General features: G+C 54.1%; 1 long non-coding RNA gene and 1 pseudogene across 3 annotated transcripts; both read right to left on the reverse strand.

Moving 5' to 3' along the window:
* Window positions 1-556: 556 nt before the first annotated feature.
* On the reverse strand, window positions 557-9,057 carry LOC127491440 (uncharacterized). 2 transcript variants are annotated; one of them, XR_007920109.3, is made up of 4 exons: window positions 8,966-9,057; window positions 7,254-7,381; window positions 6,579-6,836; window positions 557-662 (listed from the first exon to the last, which is right to left on the reverse strand). It is a non-coding gene; the product is annotated as an uncharacterized LOC127491440 (long non-coding RNA). The 2 variants fall into 2 exon arrangements; XR_016225660.1 differs by lacking the exon at window positions 557-662 and having other exon boundaries at window positions 6,126-6,836.
* Window positions 9,058-11,247: 2,190 nt separating this feature from the next.
* LOC149120625 (pachytene checkpoint protein 2 homolog pseudogene) lies at window positions 11,248-13,416 on the reverse strand (annotated as a pseudogene). Its single transcript, XR_016225661.1, has one exon. The product of XR_016225661.1 is annotated as a pachytene checkpoint protein 2 homolog pseudogene (transcript).
* Between the last annotated feature and the right edge of the window lie 232 nt (window positions 13,417-13,648).

The raw sequence follows: 13,648 nt of genomic DNA on the forward strand, positions 1-13,648 counted from the left end.
AAAAGCAGGAAGAGGGTGTTCCGTACCGGGAGGGGCAGGGAGACAGAGACCCATCGGGGAGCACTTGCCCTCTGACCTTCTGCTCCGTCAGGGTCCCCGGCTCGCCCCCTCTCAGAGTCTATCACCCCCCCACGCACATGCACACACACACACACACACACTCAGTGCACTGACTCACATGCCAGATCTGCTCTGGAACCCATCACACACACACACACCAGGAACAGCGCTGTACCAGCCGTCTGGCATCTTCCCATCCAGGCAGTTGACACCGCACTTAACCATCACAGACGGCTGGGCCACACGGGAAGAGGAGGTTTAGTCTAGCAGGACACCGCCGGCCGTCTTCCCAAGTGGCTGCAGCGTTTCGCACTGCCGTCAGCAATGAGGAAGGGTTCCCGAGCTCCCTGTGCCAGCATCTGGTGTTCCCGGTGTCCTGGATCTGGGCCATTCAGACAGGCACGCAGCAACACCTCACTGTTCAGCCCCCGCGTCCCAGGGCAGTGGGGTTCTGAGGAAAGTGCAGGCTTTGGGGTGCACACACCTGAACTCCAGCCCCAATTCTGCCACTTACCAGTGCAAGCTTGTCAAGGTGCTTAGCCTCTCTGGGCCGCAGGAAAAGCAGCACAAGCGTCTGTCCCTGTGGCTTCGCACTGGGACTCCTGCGGAAACCACCAATTTGTACGGTTAACATCTTCATAGTGGAGACCCCTCCCCCTCTCTCCACCTGGGAGACCTGCGAGCCTCTCATCACACCCACTCTGCTCCTCTGGAGCCCGGGGGACCGCCGTCTCTGTAAGTGCCAGGGGCTGGCACTGGGGACACCTGCATCCCATCTTGGAGTGCCTGGTTCAAGTCCCAGTTCCGCTTCTGACATAGTTTCCCGTTCACGTGCACTCTGGGAGGCGACAGGTTGTGATTTAAGTATTTAGGTCCCTGCCACCCATGTGGGAGCCTCAGATGGGGTTCTGGGCTCCTGGCTCTGTCCTGGCCCAGCCCAAGCTGTTACAGGCATGTAGGGAGTGAACCAGCAGACGGAAGATCTCTCTCTCTCTCTCTGTCTCTGTCTCTGTCTCTCTCTGCCATTCAAATAAAATAAAATGAAAATGAAAATGTAAAGTGCTTCCCCAAACATGGGCTACAGATTCACATCTTAAGTCAAATCGCATCAAATACAACACCGTGGCGGATGAACGTCCACCTAGCCATTTCTGCATGATACAGCACGTGAGGTAAGAGAGGGGTACAGCAGCAGTAACACAAGTCAATGTGGATGTGTACTTCATGGAATAGTCTAGAAGCACCCAGATTAGATGAGGCGGCTCCACGGGACAGGGACCCAGGCTCCCTTGCCTCATGGCTGCCCCATCTGTACTCATCGCTTCTAACACACTGATCCAAAATGGCAGCCCCAACACTGGTCATCACAACTGCATTCCATCATACAGAAAGGGGTAACCTCGAAATGACAGAATTTACTTCTCCTAGCTTGGCCACATGACCACACTAACTCTAAGAGAGGACAAGAAATGTGGTTGTGAGGTACCGTTAAAAATTCTCTTTCAATGTGTCAAAGAACAAATTCTTCAATGATGCTTGTTACAGCAAGGTGAGCACGACCGTGATATGTACAGGGAGCACTGCCACAGGTTCTTGCAGTCAGGGAGAGTTTGGGCTCAACTCTGAATACAGCATAGGCAAGGGAACTCACAGCCCAGGACAAACTACACCCCTCAGTGTCATCCCACTGACCCGAGGGTGAGGGGGCTAGGGTCTGCAGACAGAACGTCACTGGTGGGGGAGTCCCTTTACTGCCCTGGCCTTTTACATCTCTGTGCTGGGCCCAGCAGCTTTTCGAGGGCACCAGGGACTGGGTGGGTGTCTGGGTCTGTGTTCTACTCCAACTTGGAGAGAAGGGCACCCCTGACATTGACTAGTTACAATGATGTCATACTACAGCAGGGTGGGCCCCTCGTTCCCCGTGGCTAGTCTCCTAAGGAAAGGGAAAATCTGAACACAGACTGCACACAGGGAAGATATGAGAGACTGGAGTTAGACTGCTGCAAGCTCAGGGGCTGTGGGGAGCCAGGAGAGGCCTGGAACAGACGCGCAGGAGCGCTTGGGGACACCTGCTAACACCTCGCTCTCTGACTTCAGCCTCTGGAACTCTGAGTCAGTGCCTGTCTAGGCATCCAGTTTGCTGCTTTATTAGGTCAGCCCTAGGAGACACACGCATCCTCGGTGGAGCTTGCCTGATGCCACAACCTGCAGAGACTCCCTCTGGCCCCCGTCTCCCCTTCCTCCCCAGGGACACTAACATCCAACCCATCTCGGGGCAGCCCGTCTGAGACGGGGGGTGTAAGCAGCAATGAGAAACTCAGTAGAGCCAGTCAGAGAACCCTGGCGAGCGAACTGGGCACTGAGGGGGTGGAGCAGGGTCTGCAATCCCATTTAAAGGGGGGGGGGGGCGCCACCGCTCTGCTCCTGCCACGGGAGACGCGGGCTCAGCTCCCACTAAAGGGAACGCAGAATCACCTCCAAGTTTCTCTAAAGAAACCAGAAACGGAGATTTCAAGCGAAGAAAGTGACACCTGATTTTTAAATACTGGAAATTAATTCCACTAACTCTTTTTTTCTTTTCTTTTTTTTTCTTTTTTTTTGACAGGCAGAGTGGACAGTGAGAGAGAGACAGAAAGGTCTTCCTTTTTGCCATTGGTTCACCCTCCAATGGCCGCCGCGGCCGGTGCACTGCACTGATCCGATGGCAGGAGCCAGCTACTTATCCTGGTCTCCCATGTGGGTGCAGGGCCCAAGCACTTGGGCCATCCTCCACTGCACTCCCTGACCACAGCAGAGAGCTGGCCTGGAAGAGGGGCAACCGGGACAGAATCCGGCGCCCCGACTGGGACTAGAACCCGGTGTGCCGGCGCCGCAAGGCGGAGGATTAGCCTAGTGAAATGCGGCACCGCCATCCACTAACTCTTTATTGTTGTTTGTTTAAGTTTCCCAGGTGAACTAAACACATCTGGAGACCGGATGTGGTCTCCGGGCCGGCACTGGACATTCTTGGGTTAAGAGCTTGGCGGGGACACACACCCCAGCTCTGAGTGATGGGGACAACTGTGCGCAGGAGACAGAGGCCTCTGATCTGCTCACGTTCTCACAGACCAGCTGTGTGTACATGCTTGCAAACCCGAGCCTCAGTCATCTTGACAGTAAAATGGGTACCACTGCATGCACCTTGCCTATTTCCTGGGGTGGCAATGAAGGCCGACTGACATCCCTTTTTCAGCAAACATGTTCTAGGTACACTCAACGTTCTAAGCACGTGATAACGTATGCACTCCATTCTTCCCTGCAATAGCCTTGAGAAGCAGGTCCCATTATACAATCATTTCACACACTAGGGAAACGAAGCTCAGAGAGGTTAGTAACTTGTCCAAGATGCCACAGCTGCGCAGGGGCAGAGCTGAGCTTCAAACCCAAACAAGCTGAGGGAGCGGTGTTCGCTCTTAGCCAGTGCACTGGGAACTGATGAAAATACTACACAAACTGCTGTTTGGGTTTTTGTTTGGTCTGGTTTGGTAAATGGGGAGGAGGGGCTGGGTGCAAGGCTCAGCCTTGCCTTACAGAGCTCTCCCCCGGCTTCTGGCGGGAGGAACTGAGCGTGGCGCAAGGCTTCCTGAGCAGTCTGGACAGGAGCCAGGTCTGGGGCAAACAACCCGCCACCTTTTCTCTTCAGCGGAGCATTTCCCGTAAATGGTGGCTCCCTTCCAGCTGGCTCCAGTCCTGCCATGGGCAGCCAGGCTCTGCACTCACCATGACAGCATTGGCCTGCGCCCCAGATGCCAGGGCTTCCAAACAAGGCTGCCTCACCCCACCCTCCCGGCAGTGCGGGGTCACACACAGCAGCGGCTCTGGGCTTCCAACCTCAAGCCTTCAGGGTGTCTGGGTAGACGGACAGGTGGGAGGGGCTGGGAGGTGATCTGTGTACACGCTGGGATAATTCAGAAAGTTTGTGGAAAACAGAATCAAAATAAAATTATTTTGGGGCAAAAAAAACAACAACAACAAAAAATGAAATCCATGCATAGTTTTGTATATCTATCTTTATCTATATCTGCATCTGTATCTATATCGATATCTCTTTCTCAAGAGTCCATTGTTTAGAGCTACAAACTGAAACGCTCTAATGAATCGATAAGGTGCTGGAGTTTGCATCAAAGTCATATGGAGGCAGGGAACCTATCCATGCAAAAACACGGGCCCTCTGCTGAGAACTGTCAATAGCTGATGGGCACGCAGGGGTTTCTTACGCTGTCTGCTTTCATATTTGTTGAAAATTTTTTTTGATGTTGCTCTTTTAAAAAAAATGTATTTATTTTATTTGAAAGGCAGAGTTACAGAGAGGCAGAGGCACAGAAAGAGAGAGAGACAGACAGACAGAGAGACAGAGAGAGGTCTTCCATCCACTGGTTCACTCCCCAAATGGCCACAAAGGCTAGAGCTGGGCTGATCCGAAGTCAGGAGCCAGGAGCTTTTTCCAAGTCTCCCACTTGGGTGCAAGGGCCCAAGGAGTTGGGTCATCTTCTACTGCTTTCTCAAGCCATTAGGAGGGAGCTGGATCAGAAGTGGAGCAGCTGGGACTTGAACCAGCACACCCATATGGGATGCTGGCACTGCAGGAGGTGGCTTTACCCGATATGCCTCAGCACCAGCCCCATATTTGTTTAAATTTTTGCGTAACTTTTTAAATGTTGAGTGTTAGTTCAGAAAGGACTTCCTTGTGCCCTTGTCCAATTTCCACCCAATCACTCTCCAGTAACAGAAACATATGTCAGCCGGCGCTGCGGCTCACTAGGCTAATCCTCCGCCTTGCGGCTCCAGCACGCCAGGTTCTAGTCCTGGTCGGGGCGCCAGATTCTGTCCCGGTTGCCCCTCTTCCTGTCCAGCTCTCTGCTGTGGCCCGGGAGTGCAGTGGAGGATGGCCCAAGTGCTTGGGCCCTGCACCCCATGGGAGACCAGGATAAGTACCTGGCTCCTGCCATTGGATCAGCGCGGTGCGCCGGCCTCAGCAGCCATTGGAGGGTGAACCAACGGTAAAAGATCTTTCTCTCTGTCTCTCTCTCTCACTGTCCACTCTGCCTGTCAAAAATAAAAAAAAAAAAAAAGAAAGAAAGAAACATATGCCAGCACTGGCCTCGTGGCACAGTTAAGCTGCCATTTGCGAAGCTGGCACCCCGTATCAACGCCTGCAGCCCATATTGGAGTGATTCGAGTACCAGCTACTCCGCTTCTGATCCAGCTTCCTGCGAATGCACTTGGGAAGACAGTGGCTTTGGTCTGGATCACACCTGGCTGTTACAGTCATCTGGGGAGTGAACCAGTGGATAAAAGATCTCTCCTCTTTTTCTCTTCTCTGTCACTCTGCCTTTCAAATAAATAAATAAATGACTAAATCCTTTTCAAATAAAAAAAGTTATATGGTGTAAGCTACAGAAGTAATTTTAAATTTTTAAAAAGTAAAAACAAGGCATAGGCATTTGGCCTAGCAGTTAAGGGGTCTGCGTCCCACATCAGAGTGCCAAGGTTCCAATCCCTGCTCTGGTCCCGATTCCAGCTTCCTGATAACACAGACTGGGGGACAGCAAATGACGGCTCAAGTACCTGAGTCCCTGCCACCCACGCCAGAGACCTGGATGGCGTTCTTGGCTCCTGGCTTAGGCCTGACACAGCTCCACTCTTCGTGGAGATTTGGGAAGTAAACCAACAGATTGCAGCTCTCTGTCTCTCAAATAAGTAAATAATGCTTTTTTAAGTAAAAAGGGGTAAATTAATTTTCATAATACATTTTATTTAATCCAATATATCCAAAAGATTATCACTATGACATCTAAGCAATGCAAACACTATTTGAAAATTCTCTCTTCTCTTTCCTGCTGTGTATCTCGCAAGGACAGCCCCTCACTGGGCCTCGTCCCAGTATGAGGGCTTAGCCATGACTCGAGCTGGGGTTCCTAGCCTGAGCAGTGTAGCTTCATTGTGTAGCATTTTGCGCACTTTCTGTTCTGTTTAAACTTTGCTTTTATTTACTGCTCTTATTTTAAAGATGTATTTGAAAGGCAGAGTGACAGGGAAGGAGAGAGATAGTGCACTTTTCACAAGGTCCAGTTTCTTTTTTTTTTAACTTAGCTGTACTTACATACACACAACTAGAATGAAGGCCCAAAGAGGATGCACGCCTTGTGTGTCTCCATAAGCACTGCTCCCCTGTGCCGATTTGGGTAGACATCCCAGGCTCAGCAGGCAACACCGTGCGGGACGAGGTGGGCGACTGAAGGCAGCCCCGGAGGCGACCCTCCTCCCTCCCTGGCTCCTGCTCTGTCTCTATGGGTGCCGGGCCCTGGCTGCAGGTGGGGAGAGGGAGCCAGCCAGGAGCCGGGGGGACGGAGCCGCTCGGAAATGGCATGGTGGGGCAGCTGTTCAGGCAGGAGAGCGGGAGCCCTGCCTCGTGGGCTGGGTGGACCCTGACCTGGAGTCATGGAGAGCCGCAGATAAACGGAACTTGAGACAAGTACCCGGTAATTTTGAAGTATTAAAAGGTGCCGGCGCTGTGGCATAGCAGGTAAAGCCACATATGGGCGCCGGTTCGAGTCCCAGCTGCTCCTCTTCCGATCCGGCTCTCTGCTGTGGCCTCGGAGAGCAGTAGAAGATGGCCCAAGTCCTTGGGCGCCTGCACCCGCGTGGGAGACCCGGAAGAGGCTCCTGGCTCCTGGCTCCTGGCTCCTGGCTCCTGGCTTCGGATCGGATGGGCTCAGGTCTGGCCATTGCGCCATCTGGGGAGTGAACCAGCAGATTAAAAGACCTGTCTCCACCTCCCTCTCCCCCCCAAACATCACACGGGCTATACTTACACTAAAAAGTTATTTGTCTGTAATTCAGTTTAGCTCATTTCCTCTATTATTGCCACATGCAGCGGCTCGCCCTGGGGCAGAGGGGCAGGGCCGTCGCCAGCTGCCAGGTGGGCGGACCTCAGGGGCCTTGGGGTCTCAGGAGTGCAGGCCCTGGCCTCTGCAGCCCCAGGATTTCCCACGCCTCGCTCACTAACCGTCCAACCCGCGGTCAGGCCTGGGACCAGCAGCCGCCAAGCCAGGCTGACCCTCCCGCCTCCCCTGGGGCGCTGGGTCCAGGATCCACACCAGCTCTCTGGTCAGGGCCCCTGGGGTCACTGGGGAGACCGCCGTTCACTGTACCTCTGTCTCAGGGGCCACTTGGCCTGGAGCTCAGCGCAGGGCAGCACGCCGCACAGCCGCTGACGAAACTCCGGCTCCGCTCCGCTGGCCGGAAGGAGTGGTCAGGCCGGGGGATCACTTCCGGGGCACTGCCGGACAGAGGGCATCTGTGACCCCAGGCTCCTCTGCCGAGGACCCTGAGCCTCTGTCCGCAGGGCCGCTGTCCCCGGAGCCCCTACTCGGAGGAGGGCGTTGTACGTGGGTTTTCTCTGGGCGGGAGCTGTGGCCCCGCTGGAGAGGTGAGGCCCCCTGCCCTCCCAGGCCAGGCCTCCTGACTCCCAGGGTCATCCAGATGCCGAGGCGCCCTGGGCGGGGACAGGTCGTGCTGGCTCCGGAGTGGGAAGTTAGCCCCTTGCAGTTCTGCTCCCCAACCCCCTCTGGGCCAGGACCCCGAGAGAATGTGGGGGGGGCAGGGTTTCCCGAAGGTGTCTCCTCCCAAGGACACACGCCGTCCCCCCTCACCCCCACCCTGGCCCTTGGGAAGCAGATTCCTAGCCTGGGCCCTGGACATTCCAAAGGCCTAGGGTGGACTTTGGAATCCATCTTTTAAGAAGTGACATTGCTACAGCTAGTTTTTTAAATATTTATTTGAAACGCAGTTACATGCAGAGAGAGAGAGGGAGATCGAGAATAGAGACAGGAAGATTCTGGCTGCAACCGGCAGGGCTGGATCAGGCCAAAGCCAGGAGCGTGGAGCTCCATCTGGGTCTCCCATGTGGGTGGCAGGGACCCAGGCACTTGGGCTATCTTCCACTGCTTTCCTAGGCACATTAGCAGGACCTGAATCAGAACTGGAGCAGTGGGGCAGGTGCCATGGCGCAGTAGGTTAATCCTCTGCCTGCAGCGGTGCCGGCATCCCATATGGACGCCGGTTCTAGTCCTGGCTGCTATTCCGATCCAGCTCTCTGCTATGGCCTGGGAAAACAGCAGAAGATGGCCCAAGTGCTTGGGCCCCTGCACCTGCGTGGGAGACCAGGAAGAAGCTCCTGGCTCCTGGCTCTGGATCGGTGCAGCTCCAGCCATTGCGGCCATTTGGGGAGTGAACCAATGGAAGGAAGACCTTTTTCTCTGTCTCTTCCTCTCACTGTCTGTAACTCTACCTCTCAAATAAATGAATAAAATCTTAAAAAAAAAAAAAAAGTAGAGCAGCATTACCAGTTTCTAGTTGCTTGCCAGTTTCTAGTTGCTTGCACAGCCTGCTCTGCCTGCCCCCACGTCAGGACACTGACCCCCATAGAGGCTGTTTAGGGGTGTGGGGAATGAGGGTATTTTCCCATGGGGAGCAAACAGTGGAGTCCCAGGGCCCCAGGATCTGTCCTCTCAGTCCTCTGACCCCTGTGGACAGGTCAGGAAGGGGAGAGGGGAGTGTCCTCTGTGACAGGAAGTCCCCAAAGTGATTGTCAGTTGGCCTCTATGTCAGGCATCCCCAAAACGATCGCTGAGAATGTCAGTTGGTCCCAACAGGGGCTTCCAAGGGGGCTTTCCCACCTCCCGGCCCCAACTCAACAGATACCAACAGCTGGTGATTTTTGGGGTCAGAGGAAAAGCCCCTAAATGTTCTACAACTGCTGCCCACCTCCACCTGCCCTCCACGCCCCACCCTGGTCCCTTCACCCCCCAACCCCTCCTAGAACACAGGCGGAAGGGGCTCTCAGTCTGATGCTCTTGCACACCTTGGGGGTGGGGGTGCTGGCTGTGGGCAGGAGTCAGCAGACCTCAGAAAGTCGTATCAGAGCAAAGGATGGTCCACTTCACCTGGGAGCTCTTAGATAAGCACAACCTCAGGCCCCTCCCAGATCTACCCCTCCCCCATGAAAATCCACCTGTCACTCATTGAAGGGGGAGAAGTACCTAGTGACAAGCACTGACTCTCACCTTGACTGGCCAACACCTGGGTGTGTTAAAAGCCCAGGTGCTGAGTCCCACCCCCAGGGAGCCCGATTTTATAGCTCTCTGGTGTGAGCTCAGCAGGGGTGCTTTGAGATGCTGATGGGGGGGGGGGAATATGGTAAAAAATGTAGAGAGAACAAAGGCAGCCCTCTGTTTATTTTCTTAACCTAGCTGGGAAAGCAAGTGTGATAAAGAAAGGGACAGAAAGAATTTCTTTGATTAGCTAGGAAAAAAGCTGGCTCTGGCACCAAGGCCACGCGAAGGCCAGGTGGCTGGAGCTGTCTGCGACCAGCCTGGGACCACAGTAAAATAAGCAGCTCCTGCCCACCCAACAGGCCCCAAGATGGAACTTTTTCTTTGTCCTGTAAAAGTCACAACCAAGTGGGAAGAATGAGAGATAAGAAGGCAGGATGAGCTCTTTTTCTTTTCTTTCTTTCTTTTTCTTTCCTTTTTTTTTTTTTTTTTAAGATTTTATCTATTTCAAATACAGAGTTACAGAGAGAGGTAAAGACAGAGAGAGGTCTTCCATCTGCTGGTTCACTCCCCAAATGGCCACAAAGGCCAGAGTCGAGCTGATCCGAAACCAAGAGCTGGGAGCTCCTTCCAGGTCTCCAACATGGGTGCAGGGGCCGAAGCAATTTGACCACCCTCCACTTCTTTCCCAGGCACATTAGCAAGGAGCTGGATGGGAAGTGGAGGAGCCAGGACTTGAACCGGTGCCCTTATGGGATGCTGGTGCTGCCAGCCACAGCTTTGACCCACTGCACCAGTGTTGGCCCCAAGAAATGCTTTTCTTAAAGGACCTTGCACAGACTCTCCACAGGGTACCAAGCCTCCAGATCACTTCCTTTTAACGGCTTTTTCCTGCTGAATAGGTCCCTCTTGGCTGCTTTCCTAGGAGCCTTCCCTCTGCTCTTTTCAATAAAACTCTTTCACTTGATCACCTGCCCTATTTGTTCATCTGCCTCATACCTCCTCTGGAATAGAGCAAGTTCCTGGGGTTCGTATCAGCTGTAACAACGCCACCTGGATTGCAGCGGAGTTTGGGAAACACTGGAAAAGGGCTGTGGCTCTTTTAGAAGATGGCATTCCGTCTCCAGGAGAAAGCACGCTCCCTCCACACACACCTGGAAGGTTCTTTGTGTGGTCAGCTTAGGGAAGGGCCCTACCTGAGATCAAAGGCTCCAGCCACCCCCAGTGGGCCCTGCATGGGGTGACTTGTGTCTGGAGCCCGTGGCCCAGCAGTCCTTTTGTGGTCACCAGGGTGGGACACAGGTTCTTGCACACACCCAAGAGCAAAGGGCAAGACCACAGTCCCTGGCATCTTGATGCTCAGCCCTTTGGCCCTGGGTGTATTGAGGGAATATGTTTTCTGCTGTATCCCAGGTTCTTGCCCTGCGTGAGATAAGAGTGCAAAGCAGGGACTGTAAGTAAGGTGCGATCACAGGAGGAGGCAGTGAGTATATATTCAGATGTGCAGGCAACCCCACGAGGAGAGACGCTCACCATGAGAGGGCCAGGGAGAGAGCCCGCCCAGCGCAGTGGTCCGCTTTATTGGGAAGGGAGTGGTGCTCTGATTGAATATGCAAATAGGGTGGAGTCTGGGTGGAGTTCCAGGGCACATGATGTTCTCTGGGAAAGTTCTCATGGCTCCCAGGCTACACCTGCTCATCACAGCATTTTCATGGTGCAGAGACTCAGGTGCATCATGGGAAAGTCAGTGTGCCAGACTGGTGGAGTTAGGGTGCAGGGCTAGAGGCAGAAACTGGGGTACATCTCCCAGCCTTCCTATTTCCTGAGTGACTCCTTGCCAATGCCATATCAGGTGGGGGCTCAGGAGGGAGAGAGGGGAGTGACTGTGCCCTGAGCCGGGAAAGACCTTCGGGTCACCCCTTCCTACGTGGGAGCCACCCAGCAGGCTGCGTTGCTGTTACTGTCAGGGACAGGAGAGCTATGTTGTGCTTGGGAGGTCACTCGGCTGTGTTCCTAGTAGTCTTTGATAGGTGTCACTGGGTCCTGGGTCGCAGTGTCTTCCTTGGCTGGCACTTCTTCTGGAGAGATGAACTCTTTTTTTTTTTTTTTGTAAAGATTTATTTATTTATTTATTTTTCATGTACAAAACAGTATTATGAGATTTATTTTAGCATGAGATAAAAGCAAAACATGGTATTTTGTGACACATTTTGTTCTGCTGACGTGCATCTTCTCTGGAAGCATGAAAAACATCAGAACAGAGAAGAAAATGGGCAGAAACGTCCAGGCAGTGACCGGAGCTGGCGGCGGTCCCAAGGGACGACCGGCACGCAGGCGCCTCCACGGGAGGCGGTGCTCCCTGCAGGCAGCAGGCGTCCGATGGTCACACAGGACACTTCGCCGAGCCCTCTTCCTGGGAACAGGCTTCCCATCAGGAAGCAACTCTGGGTTCTGGCCTGAGAAACGCTATGGCTTCATGCTTACCGAAGGCAACAGCATTTTTCCTTTGTTTCCATAGCGCCCGTCCTCGGCTTCCTTTTAAACAAAAGCCAGCCTTGGTAGTGTGACGCATCTGGTCGGCTGCAGGCAGGATGGGTGGAGGAAACACGTGGTTTCCTACAGATGAGCTCTAGAGCGGAAGTGACAAGTCGAGGTCTGGCGGGCATCAGGAATAGCACAAAGGTCGCACACCTCTTCCCGGGAAGCCCGGCCTCGTCGGGGGCTGGCCTGCAGGCCTAGGCGGCTTCCAGGGGGATGCTGAGCGGCGGCTGCCGTGAGGCCACGTCCCGACAGTGGTGCTCCAGGAACGCCGCTGCTGGGATCCGGTCAAACATAAGCTGAGAGCTTCTTTCTCTCTTCAAACTGCTTGTCCACTGCCAGCGACAGCGCCTGCAGGAAGCCCTCTATGGTGATGGTGGGGGCCTGCACGTACAGCGCGTGAGCCAGGAAAGGCAGCTTCCTCAGGACCCGGCTGCTGAGGCCCTCGCTCTTCCTTGAAATCTCACTCAAAAGGAGGCTGAGCTTGGACACGTTGTTTTCAATGAAGCCGATCATCTCGAGCTCTCGCAGGGTCAGCAGCTGCTGGCGCGGGTAGATGATCTGACACTTCATGAGTTCTTCCAAGCAAGAGAGGTAGATTTTAAAGATGGCTGCTGCCGAGGGGGGCCCGATGTACTGCTTGAGATCAGCTCTGTCCACGAAGGCCACGTCGATCTTCTCAGTGATGTTGGAAGTGGTCAGGATCACCACATTGGAATGCCTTTTAATCTGGTCAATCTGGGTCAAGACGGCGTTGACCACACGGATGGCGTCCGAGGGCTCGGTGCCTGCCCTGCAGGCGCTGCGGGCGGCCGTGAGACTCTCCACCTCGTCAATCAGCACAAACACCAGCGCTTCTTTGTCGTCAATCAAATCTTGAATCTTCTGCAACATCCTAGTTACCAGCTTGCCACTTTCAGAAAACCACTTGGAAAACAGACTGTGGCTGTTTATTTCAATTAATTGACCATACCGGTACCTGCTTGACAGTCTAATGGTCAGTTTCTGGGCCAACGCTTTGCACAGCGATGTTTTCCCAGTCCCTGGAGGACCGTGCAGCAGCACCACGCGGTTCCAGGTGATGAGGTTGCTGTCCACGTTCTTGTCCGAGAACAGTAAGGTTGTCATCACGTAATCGAGGAGGTGTGACTTCACTTCCGCATCGTACACCAGGCTGTCCCAGAGTCCGTGGAATTCAGCTGCAGGCAGAACCCAGTGATTGGCTGCAATTATGTTTTCTGTCTCTTCTTCCAAATTTTCACTGCTGGGGCCATCTTCATTCAGCTGGAAGATGTGAAGTGCAATAGTGCATGCACTCAAATCAATGGGCTGCGGGGCTTTCACCTTCAGCTCGGTGTCAACGAGCGCCACAGACTGCACGTTCCTGCTCAGAAAAGGGTCATCAAACTCAGTCCACTTGTAGTCGCCGAACACAATGTTGTGTCTGTCGAGCAGCTTTCTGACAGCCAGCTTCACGTCTTCCCTCTTCGCGGTGCTGCCGCTCCGCTGGTGCACCTCCACGTGGACCGTGGGCGCTTCGGCCACGCAGGGCAATGCCTGCTTCAGGTCGCCCACGGCCTCGTCCATGGCGCCACCGGGAGCAGAGGGACCCCGGCCGGAGCGTGGCCGCCGCCGCCGCCCAAGATTTATTTTTATTTGAAGATCAGAGTTACATGGAGAGAGGAGGGGCAGAGAGAGAGTCTTCCATCTGCTGGTTCACTCCCCAGATGACTGCAACAGCTGGAACTGTGCCGATCCAAAGCCAGGAGCCAGGAGCTTCCTCTGGGTCTCCCACACAGGTGCAGGGGCCCAAGGACTTGGGCCATCTTCTATTGCTTTCCCAGGCCATAGCAGAGAGCTGGATCGGAAGTGGAGCAGCCGAGACTTGAACCGGTGCCCATATGGGATGCTGGCACTGCAGGCAGCAGCCCAAGAGACAAACTCTTTAAGGTAAT

This window comes from Oryctolagus cuniculus, chromosome 19 (assembly GCF_051225735.1).
Source record: "Oryctolagus cuniculus isolate XC-2025 breed Fujian yellow rabbit chromosome 19, ASM5122573v1, whole genome shotgun sequence".
NCBI classification, from domain to species: Eukaryota; Metazoa; Chordata; class Mammalia; order Lagomorpha; family Leporidae; genus Oryctolagus; species Oryctolagus cuniculus.